The 20,413-nt window shown below is 39.9% G+C and overlaps 1 protein-coding gene across 1 annotated transcript in view; it reads right to left on the bottom strand.

Moving 5' to 3' along the window:
- The window catches only part of NELL1 (neural EGFL like 1), a 478,454-nt gene that overhangs the window by 163,098 nt on the left and 294,943 nt on the right, over nucleotides 1-20,413 (bottom strand). The window lies entirely within an intron of this gene.

The following is a 20,413-nucleotide window of genomic DNA, read 5'->3' as shown; positions in this document are numbered from 1 at the left end:
CATTCCTTGGGGCAGGAGCTGGGCCAGAGCCAACCACAACATTCACATTGCAGGAAAGTTCAGAAATGGCTCAGTGAGTTAACAAGTGACTGGCTTATTTTGGGCCAGTCATTTCTTCTCTCAGCCCAGCCTACCTCACATGACTGTGGTGGGGGAAATAGGAGGACGAGGGATATTTGGAATGTTTGCCACTTTAAATTACTTATCCAAATAATGATGAAATATACTGTAAATAAAGAAATAAATGATTTTTCTGGAGGATGGTGTTTTGCTTTGTGACAAGTCAGCTTCCCATTTTTAAAAGAGTTTAAACATATTTTGAAGAATATATAAATATAGGTGGAGTAGATAAATTACAAAGCAACTAGCAAGGTATGTACAGGCATATATTGGCCTTCTGGGTCAGTGGTAAAAATCCTTTTTTTACTACTGGTTTTGTGGACATGGTTTTATGGGCGTGGTGTGGCTTGGTAGGCATGTCAGAGAAAGGATACTGCAAAATCTCCATTCCCATCTCACTCCTGGGGGAAAGATATTATAAAATTCCCATTCCCATCCTACACTGGGGCCAGCCAGATGTTGTATTTGCAGGCTCTCCAAACTACACAAAATTTCTGCTACCGGTTCTACAGAACCTGTCAGAACCTCCTGGGTTTCACTCCACTCTGGGTGGTGCAAATGGGGACCCTAGACCTCAATTGGTAGAGCATATAGATCAGTCATTAAATCACCATTCTCTGTCTTCTTTTTTGATACTGCAAATTCAATATTCTCAGAAGACCCTTTCTGCAAATTCAGAGACCTATCAAAATAGTCAACATGAATAGTTTTTGGAAAAGTTATCATATTAGCTTATTTAAACAATTTGAAAATACAGTGCAAAGTACCGTATTTTTGGTGTATAACACGCACCTTTTGACTTCAAAAAAGTGCGCCAAAACCTGGGTGCATCTTATAAATCGAATGCTATTGGGTGGTGGTCAGTGGTGGCAGCATCCGCCTTCCCCTAGTCCCAGCTTTTCACACAGTTTGGCGGCTGGCGCCGACCACCGCTACCAAACTGCCTGAGAAGCCGGTATCGCCAGACTACAGGAAGGCTGCTGCTGCTGCAACTGACCGCCCCCGCCAGACTATGGGACTATGCCCCAATTTTAATGGCTTGGGGGGAAACCAGGGATTCTGTCCTCCGTCATGTGGGTGCCTCTCTCCCTTGGTATGTTCATCTCACTTCCTCCTCTGTAAACTAACTCGGCTTGCATACTGTCTTACATCATTTTATTTCTAATATATGTCTCTTTTTTCTCCAGACCTTAATTAAAATATTTTGCAGGCACATTGGCTTATTCTGTTATCTAATCCACTTTTCAGCTCTTGATGATTCTCCTGCCATATAAATTGTTGTTATTAAATGTCGTCCATTGTAATATCCTAATATCCCTTTAAAAATGCCCTGCATTTTCTTTCAACATCTTCCAGTGCAAAATGGGTGCTCGGGGGTGGGGCTCCATTTTCACTACCCCACTGATGTCCCATCCCCTCCTGTCCAGGCAGTAGCCCACCCCTGGGCGTACCCCAAGTGTCTGTCCTATATTATCAGTGAAAATTGTGGGGATGCTTATCAATGGGCACAAAGCAAGGCAGGATTGTAGTACATTAGAGAAAGGAGAAGAGACTCAAAAAGAACTAAATGGACTTGAATAAAGAACTGAAATTTATCAGAGAGGAATGTAAAGTTCTGAAAACAAATGAACAAGCTCAGAGAGCACCAAGGACTCTTCAGTAAATTAGCCTTTCTTCAAAGTACAAAAATTCTGCATATAAACTAGCAGGAAAATATAAGTGTTAAGGAATTATTACGTTTTGAAAGTTGTTTTGTTACATTTTGCTCAGGACAGACAGTATATTTAAGAGATAAAAGCTCCAGCTACATTGGTTCATATGGCAGTGAGTCTCCAAGTACCATGACTCTTCCCTTTAATATCATGCAGTGCAACTCCTTGGTCCCTATTCTTGTTCTGTATGCTTGTTCTGCGGTGAATTTTTATTTCAATGAAAACTCAGGGCCTTTTTTTTTTCTTTTGGCAGCCCGTAGAACAGTTTCTGAATTCTAACAGTGCACAATGTCTTCTGATTCTTTTACTTTTGACTTCCCTTTCATCCTTTAGGCTGATTCCTTTATTTGTCTTTCTTATGGAAAGCCACATTCTCTGCCAGCTCCTATTGTGGCACCTTCTTTGTTTGATTTGATAATCCACTTTCTCTTCTCAGCTGAAGTGTGCCCACTTGCTGCTCTAATCCTCTGACTTTTGTTCCTCAAGCACTGTTAGGAGCTTGCAATTGTGAGCAAATATATATTGGCTTGTTTTCAGGCAGTCACGCAAGCATGGCACACCTATCAAAGATCATGCCAAGTCCTCTCAATTCATCCTCATTTTAATCTTTAAAACCCTATCCACAAACAAGTTTTATTCCTTGTCATTCTTTTCTCAAGCTGTAGTATATGCTGTTGGCAAAGATGAAGAATTACCAATAAAGGAGAATATTTGTAGTTCAGGGTTAAAATGTAGCATTTTTGATGCTCTCTGAGCTTGGTTGTTTTCTTGCAGACATTTCATTGCCCGAGTCTATGGAGAGGGGTGGCATACAAATCTAATAAATTGAATTGAATTGAATTGCCCAAACTGGGCAATATCATCAGCACTCTAAAAGCAGGGGTGAAATCCAGCAGATTCTAACAGGTTCTGGAGAACTGGTAGCGGAAATTTTGAGTAGTTTGGAGAGCCAGCTAATACCACTTCAGGCTGGCCACAGAGTGGGATAGGAATGGACATTTTTTCCCCTGGAATGGGGATTTTGCAGTATCCTTTCCCTGGGGTGGGGAGGGAATGTGGATTTTGCAGTATCTTTTCCCCAGGGAAGGGAATGGGGATTTTGCAGTATCTTGTCCCCTGAGGAGGGAATGGGGATTTTGCAGTATCTTTTCCCCAGGGGAGGGAATGGGGATTTTGCAGTATCCTTTCCCCAGGGGAGGGAATGGGGATTTTGCAGTATCTTTTCCCCAGGGGAGGGAATGGGGATTTTGCTGTATCCTTTCCCTGGGGTAGAGAGGGAATGGGGATTTTGCAGTATCTTGTCCCCTGGGGAGGGAATGGGGATTTTGCAGTACCTTTCCCCAGGGGAGGGAATGGGGATTTTACAGTATCTTTTCCCCAGGGGAGGGAATGGGGATTTTGCAGTATCTTGTCCCCAGGGGAGGGAATGGGGATTTTGCAGTATCTTTTCCCCAGGGGAGGGAATGGGAATTTTGCAGTATCTTGTCCTCAGGGGAGGGAATGGGGATTTTGCAGTATCCTTTCCCCAAGGGAGGGAATGGGAATTTTGCAGTATCCTGTCCCCAAGGGAGGGAATGGGAATTTTGCAGTATCTTTTCCCCAGGGGAAGGAATGGGAATTTTGCAGTATCTTGTCCCCAGGGGAGGGAATGGGAATTTTGCAGAATCTTGTCCCCAGGGGAGGGAATGGGGATTTTGCAGTATCCTTTCCCTGGGGTGGGGAGGGAATGGGTTTTTTGCAGTATCTTTTCCCCAGGGGAGAGAATGGGGATTTTGCAGCATCCTTACCCTGCCAAGCACACCAGGCCATGCACACCAAGCCACGCCACACCCAAAAAACCACACACAGAGAGCAGGTAGTAAAAATATTGGATTTCACCACTAATAGCATTAATGATGTTACCTAGTTTGGTTAATGAAACATCAGCTCAGAAAGCAACAAAGATCTCTCAAAAGAAAAATTATTAGACTTTCTTCCTGGGACTCATTTCTTGGTCCAACTCCATTGGAGAAATTTTATTTGGCTTCCCTGTCTGCTGTCTGTGGTGATTGTTTTTTTTCTCACGCTTAGTCCTCATTTCATGTTGACATAATAATGGTGATTAAATTTAAAATGTGTTATTAGACTAAGCCCTGTGTTCACATGATCTTTCTTTTTTTCTTTACTGATATCATTTTCTTAACCACAGTCTCCTGTTGCTGCTTTTTATTTTTTAAAACATAACTATTATTAAAAATAATATTACAAAGATAATAAATGAATACAAATTAAGAAAAACATTAAAAATAAAAACAGCAGAGAGAGAAATGAAAAGGGAAAAATATATAGAACAATATATATATATGTGTGTGTGTGTGTGTGTGTGTATATATATATATATATATATATATATATATATTGGCTTCCCATCCTCAAGACAAATACAAATAATTTCAATAACTTATCACATTTTCTAATATTTCAGCTGAGCTTTTATCTATTAAGAAATAATGAATCCTCCCCGTTCAATCTTATTCAGCAAAAATCCATCTAAAATGACCAGAAATAACTAGTATAAATAAAGCAGTTTCATATTCCTTTCTTTGCCTTATCATTTACTTTAAAATACAACAAAAATACTTCCATATTTTATCTCACATCTATAAATAAATCTTGAAAGCGTCATCATTCAAACTTAATCAGGACAATTTTTATTAGTACAAGAAACAAAAACATATTGAAAATCTTATTCTTTAATCCCTACAAAGAGTTAAAGTTAATTTCTTATCCTTTTCTCTTCCTCTTCTCTTAGAAACTCTTAAATTTAATACCTTTCTTCCAACATCATAACTTATCACTTTCTCTAAAAATACAACAACAAAAAATCTCTTCAACCCTGACTTTATCTATAAACAAATCTTTAAAGCCTTGTCATTCAGTCCTGATCAAGAAAAATCCTTTAAACCTTCTTTAAAAAAACACCATATATTTTAACCTTGGTGGAATAAACCAACTTTATAGTTCTTCTTTTTGCTTTTAAATATCTTGATGTTCATGCTTTTTAAATAGTGTCTCAAAAGCTGGTGTTTTTTAAAAAAATCATTTTATCTTTTCTCAGGAATTATTTTATAACTATAACACATATTTTTGTAAGCTAAAAATAAAAAAGCTGTCTAAATCACTTTTCTGAGTGAAAATCTGCACCTCCAAGGTCATATTTAGTATTTGTGTATCCTGTTTATCTATTTAAAATCTTCTAGTTTGTAAATCCTGTATAATATCTTTGTCCAGATCATTCTTGCAGCCTATCATTCTTAAATCCAGAACAGCCTGGTTCTCAGTTGCACCCTCTTCTATTTCCTTTTTGAAATCCATCTTCATAGCAACAGGCAAGCTTAAGAGAAAGGTTTGAATACACTGCCATCAAATAGCCTTGAATTCTTCCAGGGTTAAAATACTTTTCTCTTTAGGTATCAGTAGCTTTTTCTTCATTAATTATAATGTTGAGTTCTTTCTGGTTGCCTCTAGTAACCAGACTTCAAAGTCTATCCTTATCACGTTTCCTTTTTCAAATCCACACTTTCGCAGTGAAAGGTTTCTTACACTTAGATTCAATATATTCTCTCCTATCATAGTATAAGATTTCCTTCACGTTGAGGAAAATTCTTTTGAAACTTTTTGCAGATTCCCCATCACAATTTGATCTTTCTTCTTGTGCTATCAAGAGTTCCTGTATCTGTATACTTCAAAGATTTCCTGACTGCCCAGGAGAGAACACCACTGCGGAAAAGAGAGTCACATTTTCTTAATATCCTTTGAGGCTATTAAGGTCTAGTCTTGATTGTTGGAATGCTCCTATTATTCTCTACAATGTACTAATTAACACCTAAATCTTATATAACGCACAATGTGTTTCAGGGGTGGGTTCCACCTACCTTCCCTACCGCATCATGACAAAAGTGTGTGTCATGTCCACATCATCCCCATCATGTCACACAAATGACCCTCTTAGGGTGTTTTGCCGGCTGCAGCAACCAGAGAACCGGTTTGGGGGTGTGGGCAGCCAGTCATTGCTGCCAGTTCTGTGAGCAGGTGGAAATTTCCTTCACCGTTATGTGAAAACCAGTCCAAACTGGCAGCAACCTACCACAATAATAATCAAAAGCATTCTCTTGAATTTAATCTATGTTAAACACAAGCAAGGCAAGCAAGATGGTTCCCTATTTAAATTTGCATTCTCTTTCAGTTTCAATATAGTTTTGCAACATTTAGTTTGCTAAAATTGACTAAAAACATACTTGGTATATTGCTTTGAGATGCTACATTTACTTTTATGGCACAGATAATGTATTTCTATTAACAAATGTATCAGTACCCTGATAACATCAATAAAGTACTTTAGAGCCATTAAACACTACATGGGTAACAAACAAAGTTATGGCATTTGTTTTTTGTTATTGAACTATGCAAATTAATTTACAGCTTGTAAGGAAATACATCCCACAAAGTGATAGATCACATATCACTCTTTATTCTCTGAAACAGAATTATTACCCATGTGATTAAACTAAAAACAGACATACTGAACTGCATATAAATATATATGGCAATATTTTATTTTACCAGGTTTGCCTTTGAAATCCACAGAATGGGTATAGGTATTAGGTGTACACATAGAATGGGTATAGGTATCAGGCACTAGAAATCAGGAAGAAGTGCTAACACTCTTTTTAAAAAAATCTACTAATGGACAAAACAAATTGGTGGTAAAAAAAAGAGTCAAATAAATTCAAGTTGGGCTGGACTGATTTCTGAAAAAAAGTAAGTAAGTACATTTAAGCAAGAAAAACAAAATGCAGAATATGTGGTACCTTGTTCAATAGTAATAACTATGAGAGGGATCTTGAAGTCTTAGTGGACAACTATTTAAATATGAGCCAGCAGTGTGCAGCAGCCGCCAAAAAAGACAACACAATTCTAGACTGTATAAACAGAGGGATAGAATCAAGATCACATGAAGTGTTGATGCCACTTTATAATGGCTTGGTAAGGCCACACTTGCATTCAGTTTTGGTCATCTCATCATGACATAGAAAAGAGTGCAGAGAAGAACAACAAAGATGATTAGGGAACTGGAGGTTAAAAATATGAAGAATGGTTGAAGGAACTGGGTATGTCTAGTTTAATGAAAAGAAAACTAGGGAACACATTACAGCAGTGTTCCAATATCTCTGGGGCTGCCACAAAGAAGAAGCTGTCAAACTATTCTCCAAAGCAACTTAGGGTAGGACAAGAAATAATGGGTGGAAATAAATCAAGGAGAGAAGCAACTTAGAACTAAGTGTAATTTCCCGACAGTTAGAACACTTAATTAGTGGAAAACGTGCCTCCCGAAGTTGTGAATGCTCCAACACTGGAAGTTTTTAAGATATTGGATAACCATTTGCCAGCTACTTTCTAAAACTCCCTTCTCTTTAATTAACAAATCCTCAGATATTTTTTACTATTTAAACTCCAAGTGGAATTAAGCATGGACCATAAATGGCTGCACTATATTGGCATTTTATTCTTCCAACAGTTGTAAAGGCAAACTTGGAAAATTCCCAACATAAATTGAATTAAAAGCCAGGATTAGTCAACTAACCATGAATTTGCCATTCAGTTTGGCAAAAATGTTGCAAAACAAATTCAATGGTTCTGACTCTAATGGGGCAAACTTTCAGCACTGAGTTTTAGAGAGAGAAAAATAGACAGTTGCGGCAACAATCCACGAATTAACATTACTCTCTGGATGGTTCATTGTAATGTGAGTTCAAATATTTGTAAAACTAGAGCTTCAGTGATTTTTACAGCAATTGAAATATTCTTCTTATCAAACTTTGCTGTTCTCCAACTATTTGACACCTTCTCTGAAATTTCTGAAAGATAGCAACATAAGGTTCTGCCAGATTATCAATTAGTTCTTTCTTAACCATAATGTTGTATTTACCCAGTTCCTAGAGATTATATATCTTAACCATATTTCTGTCCCATTAAAGAATCAGTTCTTTTTGTTTATTCTGAAAATAATATCTCCTTTTTGTTACGAAAACTAATAACAATTATTAGTTCTATAGTTTGGAGATACGTCTTATTTTTTCCGTGTGAGTGCATCCTCTTTCTATTATGTGACTCCCATCCTCTTTCTATTATTTCTCTGTATCCTCTCCATTCCCATGTACAATCACAAAGAATATATAACCCTTCAACAGAAGTCATCAATACTTGTGACTAATAGCTCTCTATACTGTAACCCAATCTTAAACTCAGTTAAATGGGTTGAGATAATCTTCTGGAACTGAAGCCCAACCAACGTTGGAAGCTCTATGGAACTTGTATACAATTGTTGGGTTTAGTGATGGCCTTTTATGGAGGGGGTGGGAAGGTCTCTTCAAGATAAACCTTCAAATAAGCAGTTGTGTCAGGTCCAGCTGAAGAAAAACATAGACTAATCCAATTAAAGTTCACTCATACCAAATAGATAGAATACCAGGGTAATCTTGTGCTACTCTCACCTACCATATATAGTGACATGGTTCCTAGTGAGTGACTATCCTTATTCTCTTCCTCTATTCCAATCCCACTCCAGGCTGCATTATCTTGTTCCATTCCTTGGAATATGCCCCCTCTGTTATGGAAAATGGCTGCTTCACTGCACTTCACACACCACCTCCCACTTTGTAGGCACAATCCATCATACCTATAACCACATGGACTTAGTGACAGATCACTTCTTGAATGGCCTTGACCAAAGGATCCAACAAACAGGTGATTTGAGCTCACAGTTACAATGCTGAGGTCCCTGTGCATTTTCTCAGGAATCACATATTAAAATTCCATATTGTTTCTTTGTCTAAAAGATGTTTTAAGTTAATTTTCCCCATCCCTCTTTACACAGACATCATTAAATTTCAGCAGGTTTGTAAAAAGTAGCTGTTAGCTCATGTCAAAATTGGAACTGTGGAAAAAATGATGCTAACATCTTAAATTCATGAGCAGTATGTTCCAAATTTCATTTAAAATCTTCTGCATGAAAGAAATGAAATATTTACTGTCTCCAGATTGTATATTACTAGACACAAAAGGAATGCCCGAAGAATCGATCCTTATTGCAGAGTTTTCCCATCACAAAGCAACATGAGAGTCCTTGGCTGAAAAAGTATAGAGATTATATCTTCCTCCTTTGTCAATGAAAACAGCCAATCGTTATCTGTAGATAACACAGTAAAAGCTATTCAATAGATCTCTTCCCAACAGGTATCTTCTAAATAGTTGCAAAGAGAAGGACAAAGCAGAAATGACTGCTGGTCCTGTGTGAAAAAATTTGAAACGTAACCTTCTTAGGTCATTTTGGTAAAACTAGAATTAAAAGCAATCTACCAATGTACTTAGAAACCATTAGTATATAAATTGCACATGGACATGCATGCACATTAACAAAGGGGTTAGATATATACAAACCATGTTATTTTTCTTGTAGTTTTATGAATGAGCAAATCGATTGGATTCACAAAACCTGCTTTGCCAAGTTGGAACCAAGTTTGTGTTTATAACCACAATGGACTAACATAAATTGCTAATCCAAATCTAAATAAACACTCCATAGTTTTGTCAAATGTATACTTTTACAGTGAATCCTAAACAATCTATCAGAACATAAATAATAATAATAATGGGAGTGGCTGCTGTCTTGGGGGGGGGCGCCCAGCAGAAGCTTTGAGGGCGTGCTGGAGGGAGCCTGCTGGTGTCAGCTGCAAAGCCAAAAGACTCCTGAAACGCCTGAAACGCCTGAAAACACCGAGGCACTTGGGGCGGTGGCCAGTGGGAGTGGCTGCTGTCTTGGGGGGAGCGCCCAGCAGAAGCTTTAAGAACATGGAGCTACGAAGGGGCGATGGAGATAGAGATGTTATCAAGTGGGACTGAGGACTACTGGAGATTGCCCAGGGCACCTGATGGAAACTGGAGCCCCCAGAGAGGAAGAATTTGGGACATTCTCAATCGAGGCAAAGAGACAGAATTTTTACAGTACTGGTCACCGATCTTGACCAGTCCTAGAAAAACCAAACTGTATTTAGACCCTGTGTCCCAGATACTGATATCCGAGGCTTTCAGAACTTTTACAACTTTGAGAACTAATCAGCCAAACCAACTTGGAGTCTGGTGCCCTCTTGCTGCTGCCTTTTGCCCTTTATTTTTGCTGCTTCCCCCTTTTAAGAACTATTAGCAAATTACTTTTATACTATTCCTGTCTATGTGTTATATGTTTTTATATTTACTGTTTTTTAATTAACTGATTTTAAGGGATGAATTATTGATGCTATTAGTGTTTTTAAGTAATCTATTTTTTAAATTAATTATTAGGATTTTTAGCAATGGATTTTTATGGGAATGAAACTAATGGGGGTGGGTGGGAGGGGGATACTGAATGGAATGGGTTTGGTGGGTGGGATTACAGTATGTATGAATTGAATGGTTATGATTTAAATGATACCCTTGGCAAACCTGACGCTGGAAAGGCAGGAGGGGAGGGGGCACCTATCTCTGGGGTGGCGGAGGGTCAAAATATTCCGGTCTTGCTGGGGAGAGGCAGATATGGTGGGAGCCTTGGAGCTAGCTGTTCCAGGGGAAGAAGAGATCGCTGCTTAGTAGCAATCCCTTCTTCCGGCTCCTTGAGCTCAACCCAAGATACTGGTGACGAGTGTAATTCTGGCCTTGGGCTCAAGCTGCTGCTGCTCAATGCCAGGTCGGTGGTAAATAAAGCTCTCCTCATCCGGGATTTGATCCTGGATGAGGAGGCCGACCTGGCTTGTGTGACCGAAACCTGGCTGGGCCCGGAGGGAGGAGTTCCTCTCTTGGAAATCTGTCCAGCTGGGTTTCGGGTATGGCACCAACCTCGACCCTAGGGAAGGGGAGGAGGAGTGGCTATTATAGCCAGGGAGAGTCTTTGCCTGCGTAGGCTCATTGCTCCAGAGGTTGCGGGTTGCGAGTCCATTCTGGTGAAGTTGGACTTAGGGGTTCAGGTGGGCTTGTTACTCACGTACCTGCCTCCCAGCTGCGTGTCAACAGCCCTGCCTGTGCTGCTCGAGGAGGTGTCCGGGTTGGGGGTGGAGTTCCCCGGACTTATTGTCCTGGGGGACTTCAATCTGCTGTCACTCGGCGGTTCCTCTGGACTGGCACAGGAGTTCATGGCCACCATGACAGCCATGGACCTGACTCAAATAGTTCAGGGTCCGACTCACGAGGGTGGCACGCGCCCGATATGATATTCCTCTCTGAGCAATTGAGTAATGGTCTGAGACTAAGGGGCTTAGAAGTGTTGCCTTTGTCATGGTCAGATCATTTCCTACTGCGGCTTAACTTCCTGGCTCCAATCCTTCCCCGCAGGGAGGCGGAACTGATTAAGTTGTTCCGCCCCAGATGCCTGATGGATCCAGAAGGTTTTCAGAGGGTGCTTGGGGTTATTCCAGATACACTCGTTCACAGTTCGGCAGAGTCTATTGCTGAGGCCTGGAACAAGGCTGCAGTAGGGGCTCTTGACCGGATTGCGCCGTTGCGACCTCTCCGCGGCACTAGGCCCCATAGAGCCCCATGGTACAACGAGGAGCTCTGGGAGTTGAAGCGCCAGAAGAGACGTCTGGAGAAGCGATGGAGGAAGAGTAAGTCTGAATCCGATCGAACACTTGTAAGAGCTCATATTAAGACTTACAAAGTGGCACTCAAGGCGGCAAGATGCGCGTACCATGCCGCTTTGATTGCATCAGCGGAATCCTGCCCGGCCGCTCTGTTCAGGGTGACCCGCTCCCTTCTTAATCAGGGGGGAGTTGGGGAGCCCTTGCAGAGCAGCGCTGAGGATTTTAACACGTTTTTCGCTGATAAAATCACTCGGATCCGAGCGGACCTCGACTCCAATTGTAAAACAGAGTCGACTGACAATGAGTCAGTCAAGGTGACTGGGGCTAAACGTCTTTGTCCACCTCTCTGGGCGGAGTTTGACTTGGTGTCACCTGATGAAGTGGACAAGGCCATTGGAGCTGTGAGTTCCACCTCCTGTTTACTGGATCCGTGTCCCTCTTGGCTGGTTTCGGCCAGTCGGGAGGTGACACGGAGCTGGGTCCAGGAGATTGTCAATGCCTCCTTGGGGAGGGGGTCCTTCCCGGCCCTTTATAAGGAGGCACTTGTGCACCCCCTCCTCAAGAAGCCTTCCCTGGACCCAGCTGTGCTTAATAATTACCGTCCAGTCTCCAACCTTCCCTTTATGGGGAAGGTTGTCGAGAAGGTGGTGGCACTTCAACTCCAGCGGTCCTTGGAAGAAGCCGATTATCTTGGTCCTCAACAGTCTGGATTCAGGCCTGGCTACAGCACGGAAACTGCTTCGGTCGCGTTGATGGATGATCTCTGGCGGGCCCGGGACAGGGGCTTGTCCTCTGTCCTGGTGCTCCTTGACCTCTCAGCGGCTTTCGATACCATCGACCATGATATCCTTCTGCGCTGGCTGGAGGGGTTGGGAGTGGGAGGCACTGTTCTCCAGTGGTTCTCCTCCTACCTCTCCGGTCGGTCGCAGTCGGTGTTAGTGGGGGGGGTCAGAGGTCGACCTTGAGGTCTCTCCCTTGTGGGGTGCCTCAGGGGTCGGTCCTCTCCCCCCTACTATTTAATATCTACATGAAACCGCTGGGCGAGATCATCCAAGGACATGGGGTGAGGTATCATCAATACGCCGATGATACCCAGTTATACATCTCCACCCCATGCCCAGTCAACGAAGCAGTGGAAGTGATGTGCCGGTGCCTGGAGGCTGTTGGGGCCTGGATGGGTGTCAACAGACTCAAACTCAACCCGGATAAGACGGAGTGTCTGTGGGTCTTGCCTCCCAAGGACAATTTGATCTGTCCATCCATTACCCTGGGGGGGATTATTGACCCCCTCAGAGAGGGTCCGCAACTTGGGCGTCCTCCTCGATCCACAGCTCACATTAGAGAAACATCTTTCAGCTGTGGCGAGGGGGGCGTTTTCCCAGGTTCGCCTGGTGCGCCAGTTGCGGCCCTACTTGGACCGGGAGTCATTGCTCACAGTCACTCATGCCCTCATCACCTCCTGGCTCGACTACTGTAACGCTCTCTACATGGGGCTATCTTTGAAAAGTGTTCGGAAACTTCAGATCGTGCAGAATGCAGCTGCGAGAGCAATTATGGGCTTCTCTAAGTATGCCCATATCACTCCAACACTCCGCAGTCTGCATTGGTTGCCGATCAGTTTCCGGTCACAATTCAAAGTGTTGGTTATGACCTATAAAGCCCTTCATGGCACCGGACCAGAATACCTCCGGGACCGCCTTCTGCCGCACGAATCCCAGCGACCGGTTCGGTCCCACAGAGTTGGCCTTCTCCGGGTCCCGTCGACTAAACAATGTCGTCTGGCGGGACCCAGGGGAAGAGCCTTCTCTGTGGTGGCTCCGACCCTCTGGAACCAGCTCCCCCCTGAGATTAGGATTGCCCCCACCCTCCTTGCCTTTCGCAAACTCCTTAAAACCCACCTCTGCCGTCAGGCATGGGAGAACTGAAACATCTCCCCCTTGCCCATGTTGTTTTGGTATTAGATTGATTGTATGCGTGTTTCTTAATATTCTGGGGTTGTTTTTTATGAATTTTTAGCTTAAAATTGTAATTGGATTGGTGGGTATTGGATTTGTTATTATGTATTGTTTTTATCTTGTTGTGAGCCGCCCCGAGTTTTCGGAGAGGGGCGGCATATAAATCTAATCTAATCTAATCTAATAATTTATTAGACTTGTATGCCGCCCCTCTCCGAAGACTCCGAACCTAAAGTAGTGATAGGAAAAGCAGCATTGGTAAAATCTAGTAATCACCCTTTTTCTGCTCCAACCACTGACATCTTGAAATTGAAAAGGTGATGTAGTATCTTTGAAAAAGGGAATAAAGAAAAACAAATAAAGAAGGTGACTACATCACCTGAACTGAAAAGTTATGGGATGTGCTAGGCAAAATTTTCAGAGCTCCATCTTTTTAAATAAGATTTGTAGCATAAATTATATTGCAAGGAGAAAATATTATATGAGAAAGTGGCAAATTAGAAAAGAATTATGGCCTTCATTCAATTCTTGATTAGTATCCAAGTGAAAGTAATACATTTAATAGAATTTTCTTCTTTTTTAAAGAATAGAATTTAATTATTTCTGTAAAATATAGATGTTTGCTAAAACCTTAAAAAAAAATTCAATCTAGATACAATTACATTGTTTATATATAGTATATATTCAGTTATGTACTTGCAATAGCTGGTCTGCCAGATAAAATGTTCCTTTCCCTACAACCATCAATTGGCTCCCAGAACTGCTCAGATTTAGGGTTTCTTCTATGCAGATTTGAGGTAGAAATCTCAAAAGAACAAAGAGAATTCCTGCATCTTTAACAGAAGGATGCTTCCATAATCTTAGATGTACTTCTTGGGGCTTAAACCTCTGTTCTATGTTATAAAATGTATTATTTATTGTGAGGTGTAATGTTAGCATGTTATTCTTACTTTAAGGATGGTTATTTAAACCATATCTAGTGGCATTCTTTTACAGTTTCTTCTTTTAGCAACAGAGACATGTTTGTCGTCTTCTAAATACAGCATATTTCATTTGTTTAATTTCCAATTGAAAAGTATGTCTGTTGTAATATGCAATAATCAGGGGTGGGTTCTAACTTACCCCCCCACCCCCACCCAACCAAAATGGTGAATACATTCACAGTGCTGGAAACTCGGCTGCTGTGCATGCTCAGAAAAAAATTCAAATAAATAAATAAATAAATAAATGAATAAATAAATAAATAAATAAATAAGATGGTGGTGTCCATGGACAGCACTGACCAAACCAGTTCCATGACATCATTGTGATGTCAACAGTGAGTCGCTATCAGTTCGGACAAACCAGTCTGAACCGAGATGAACCCACCTCTGGTATTGATTTTGCTACAAAGTCACTTCTTTTGAGATGGGCAGCCATATAAATGTGATAAATAAATAAAAATTGTTTCAAAGATTTCAATTTTTATTTATTTAACATATATATTTTCCTATTCAGCATATTCTCATACATTTTCTGGCAAAACATATTTTTGTTCATGTTTCCCCCTCATACATGCCATAGTTAATATCAGTCAGCCTGATCTTAATCTACCCAAACAGTTGCTACCCAGTTTAACAATCCCTGCAGCAACTCTCACTTGGTTTTCAGTGCTTATTTAAATAGCTTTCACTAAATTCTTGCTTGCAAAACATCTGGTAGCTAAATTTTAATATCATGCCACCATTATTTCATTCAAATGGATAGAAGACTCAATAGGCAGAGAGTTTTCCTGTGTGAGATTTTTAGAGGTGGATGGGAAGATTTTGGTGATGTAGTAGAAAGAAAGTATTGCCCTGTTTTTAAAAAAGGTAAATGGATAGGTTGTCCTCTACAAATTAAGGTATGCCTGTGATTATATGTTGACTGAATTATGATTATCCAAATGCAGCACTGATGGAATCATATTATTTTCTGTCTGTTTTCAGCCAATTCCAAAATTCTTTGAAGAAATTGGGAAATGAAAAGGTACCATTCAGATGCAACTCCAGAATCAAGAGATTAAATCATTTATGTGTATCTAATTGGCAGCATAGTTTAAATCATAGAAAATGTCTGCAAACTGAAATGTATGTCTATTTATTTTTTAAAAGAATGAGATTTAGTTTCCCCACAGATAATGCTCATCTTTTTCCTAACTCTGGAAATCCAGGTAGCCTCTCTTCCTCCACCTTCAGTTTTGAATATATTTTTAATTAACTTGCATTTCTCTTGGGTAGCATGGTGGGGAGGGGAGTAACAACCTGGATTATTTTCACTTAGATGGACCTGCTGGATAGAAAATGAAAACAATTTTTTTTGTCAATTACAACTCTACACTTTTGCATTTCCTAATTATGCTATTCTTTTTCACACATGCACAACATGCATAACATTTTATAATTTAAACCTCTTTAGAATACTGTTGTTCTTGGTCTTTGCAGTTTTTTAGAAGTGGTTTTACAATACTGGTTTTCCATAATTTTCTCCCCCAGATTTTCAGGTGCATATTGTTCTGCCGGCGTGTCTCAACTGCCCGTAATTACAGGGTAATTAGTCCAGGAAGACACACACCACATGATAAAAGGAAAACCCAAACGTTTTTATAAACAGAAAACCAGCAACAGCTCCCCTTTTAAATGTCAAAGGGATTTTCTGGTACACACAAGGCACAGGTTAAATGCAGTCCAATTGCTCACCCAATAACTGGGAAATTGAATCCAATTCTAAAGTCCAGAGAGTCCACACACACAATCCTGAATAGCAAAAACCACGATCTTGATGAAACAATGAATCAGATAAACTGCCATGAGGCTAAAACACCAGGCTGCACTTTTATCTGTAGCACTAATTACAGCAGCCCCACCCAACCACAGGTGGCGTCATTTTCTATTGTAATAATCCTTCAGTTGTTGTCTCCTATGCATCACTCTACGCATACGTGGATGTGTCATTAATTCTTGTTCAGAATCCAGGGATGATACAGATGACTGATCTCCTCCTGGACTGTCTGCCAAACTCCCCTCTTCCCTGTTATTCATGCTTCCTTGGTCAGAGGAGACTTTGTCAGCAGATTCTACTGCGAGCAAAACAGGCCTGTGGCATGTGGATGTCTCCCCCACATCCACCTCCACATACCTTGGGCCAGGGGCCACAACACATGTAATCAGGGGTGGGTTCACTTCCTATTGCACCTCATGGGCATGCCTTGTGAGCACGCACATACTTTGCGCACACACATTTGCACAGTGCAAAACCCCCAAAATTATTTTTTTAATGCCAAAATAAAAATGGTGATGCATGTGCAGTGCCAGAAACTTGGCTTCTGTACATGCACAAAAGAAAAAAAAAATCAAAAGAAAATTCAAAAAAAGATACCACCATCCACGGATCAGCACCAACCGATCTGGTTCGGTGACATCTTTGTGACATCACCAGCAGGCCTCTACCAGTTCAGTACAAACTGGTAGGAACCCCCCATTCATATAACATATTTTTCAGAGTAAACCTAAAAGAGGTTGAAAATTTGGGTGCGTCTTCAACTTCGAATGTAGCTTTTTTTCCCCTAGCCCTAACTGGGTGCTAACGATCTTCCTGGCTTCCTATTCCCTCCAAAGATTTTTTCCATCCCTAAGTCTTTGTTTTCATTCCTACTCCCTCTGAAAAAGGCTTTTTCAGTCCCAACTAGGGGATAAAATAATGTGCAGAAACTGAACAGAATAAGCAAACTAGCCAGATGAATATCTGGTAGGTAGATTTCTCCCCCTATCTTTCTCCCCCAAAACTAAGGTGCATCTTATATTCTGGTGCATTTTATACTCCAAAAAATACAGCAATAATATCATAATTCTTTACAATAGCCAATTGCATTATTTTACTAAAATCACTTTTGCTTTTTGTCTTAATTTTGTCTTGACAGTAAACAAAGTCTCTGGGTTTGAGAAAGCTAACTAAGAATTATCAATGCAATTCTCTACAAGTTTAAGAAGAAGGATTTACTCCCAATAAAGTACGCTTAGTACTATAGCTTTAATTCTCTTGAAATTTTGCAAAACCAAATTAAAAATAGTAAATCTCTCATTTTCCACAAATCACTATTCCAAATGCATCTATCTTTCTGTTGCATTCATTATGTTTTATTCATTATTCATTGTTCATATATGAACTCATCAAGAGCTGTTTGTAGTTCTGGATACTGGAGATTTAGAGAGAAGAGACATATCACTGTCTATTGGAAGAGGTACTTTTACTATAAAAGGGGATACAACTGCAAAGACATTCTTTTTCTGTTATTTCCATAGATAATTTCATATTTTATAAATTATTCTTATTTTTCCTTTTATCTTATTTTTACATTCTTACAGTTCTACTTTTTTTCTTATTTTTACATATAAGCTTTCTCTTTCAATAATCTTATTTTATCACTCATTTTGATAGCTTTGTTTCCTATATTCTTTTTGCTGTATATATTTTAGATTTCAGAGCCCTGCATACTTATAGGTAGTCCTTGAATTACGACCACAATAGAGCTCGGAATTTTTCTCATAAATTACTCTGATCATGAGTCAAGATGCCATATCACTTGAGGAAATTATATGACAGCTTTTATGATGGTCATAAATCACCATGGTTATAAAATGAATCGTGTAGTTATTAAACAAATCATGCTTCCAAATGGGTGGGATTTTTTCCCCAGAATACAGCAAAAAAAAAAATGTTGCAAATTGCAATTATATGGCAACAGGACACTGCAACTGGTTGTAAATGCAACACAGTCACTAAGCTCTTGAAATGCAACCGCTATAGTCTATAGTCCTTATCTTTCTTCCAGCCTAGAACCTCTCCAGCTTTTATCCTTGCTGCCTTTTGACTCAACTTCAGCTCTTCTATTTCCATTTTTCCCTATGTTTATATTTGTTCTTTTCTGCTGATTGAAGTTCAAGACATTTCTAACTATTTGTCCCCTCCTGGATGCTTGGACTATTGGTGATATTACTTGAATCAACTCTTTATTGACAAAGTGTGATTGGACACATAAGGAATTTGTCTCTGGTGCATAGGCTCTCAGTGTATATAACAAGTAACAAATGATAAATCATGATAATAATCTTAAAATACAACCATTATAAATCATAAGATATAACACTGAGTGACAGTCATAGGATTTTTAAATAAGCAATCAACATAAATCATAATAGGATATTAATAAAAGCAATCAACATAAATTATAAGATACAAAAAACAAAGTTACAGTCATAATAGAAGCTTAGCAAATAGATAATAGGAAACCTGAGATGGATAATACCGGTAAAACCTCTAAGTGGTTTGACATCCCAAGGTATAAGACATTATGAGGCTTCCTCTTCTTCAATCTGTCTACTCAAACCACTCTACCTGCTTTTGGGCTTTCTGACAGCTCACTGCCTCAGTTGTGCCTTCTGGCTCTTTATTTGGCATTACTCCTTCTACCTTGAATTCTTTGGTTGCCCTGGATCTCTTCACTGCTAAGTCGCTGTTCACTGTCACTAACCTAAAACCTTTCCTATGAGCCACAGTGGTACAGTGGTTAGAGTGCAGTACTGTAGGCTACTTCTGCTGATTGTCAACTGACTACAATTTGGCAGTTGAAATCTCACCAGGCTCAAGTTTGATTCAGCCTTACATTTATTTATTTATTTATTTATTTATTAGAGATGAAAGGGACCATACAGTTCATCAAGTCCAATCCCCTGCTCAAACAGAAAACCCTACACATCCCTAGCCAGATGGCAGTCTAATCTCCTTTTGAATATGTCGAGAGTTGGGGCATTCACAACCTCCACTGGCAGGCCATTCCATTGGTTGATTGCTCTCAACATCAGGAAGTTCTTCCTTATTTCCAGGTTGAATCTCTCCTTCGTCAGCTTCCATCCATTGTTCCTCGTCTGGCCCACTGGTGCCATGGAAAATAGTGTGACCCCCTCCTCTCTGTAGCAACCCCTCAAGTACCTGTATATTGCTATCATGTTCCCCCTGACCCATCTTTTCACTAGGCTATCCATGCCCAGTTTCTGCAACCTCTCTTCGTATGTCTTGTTTCTAGTCCCCTTATCATTTTGGTTGCTCTTTTCTGTACCTTTTCCAGAGTTTCTATGTCTCTTTTGAAGTGTGGTGACCAAAATTGAATGCAATACTCCAGGTGAGGTCTGACTGGGGCATTATAAAGTGGTATTAATACCTCCCTAGTCTTGGAGTGTATCACCCTGTTGATGCAGTTTAGGATTGTGTTGGCTTTTTAGCTGCTGCTGCACATTGCTGGCTCATATTTAGTTGGTTATCCACCAAGCCTCCAAGATCTCTTGGTCACAATTACTACTGCTAAGTGAGGTTCCTCCCAGTCTGTATGCGTTCCTAACATTCAGGGACATAACATTCAGGTAGAGGAAGGAAATGGTCATTATCAGTGGTCTGCATCGGTTCTTTCTTAATATGTTTTAGAAAAATTGCTATCTGGTGTTAATTGTAGAAGACTAAATAGTTAAATATTCTAATCCTAATCTAGTGCTCCTTTTATACTATTATTCTATTATGTAATAGTATCCTATTATAATACCATTATAATTTACACTGCATTAATATTTTCATTTCCTAAAATGATCATTCAGTATTTACTCTAGTATAATTGATGTGGTTAGGATTGCCTTTTAATTAGAACATAGAAGCAATATTTGGCAGAAATTAGTATTTTCATGGAAAATGTAGTCCTTCTAAATTGGACCAATATATCTACAAGAATAGTTAGATTCTTTGTTCGGTTTTATTATTGCTCTAAAATTTCAACTGCACTGGTTGCATCATATACATAAATATGTAAAATGAACATTTTACAGAAAACCAATACAAAACTTTAGATACCTTGAGATGAAAGAGCTGTTTGAGAGCTCTGATTTTCTTTTATGCTGAGATATTTCTTATATTA

Source organism: Erythrolamprus reginae, chromosome 1 (genome assembly GCF_031021105.1).
Source record: "Erythrolamprus reginae isolate rEryReg1 chromosome 1, rEryReg1.hap1, whole genome shotgun sequence".
Taxonomy (NCBI): Eukaryota; Metazoa; Chordata; class Lepidosauria; order Squamata; family Dipsadidae; genus Erythrolamprus; species Erythrolamprus reginae.
The sequence above is the reverse complement of the archived record's forward strand: the minus strand, read 5'-3'. Positions and strand labels throughout refer to the sequence as shown.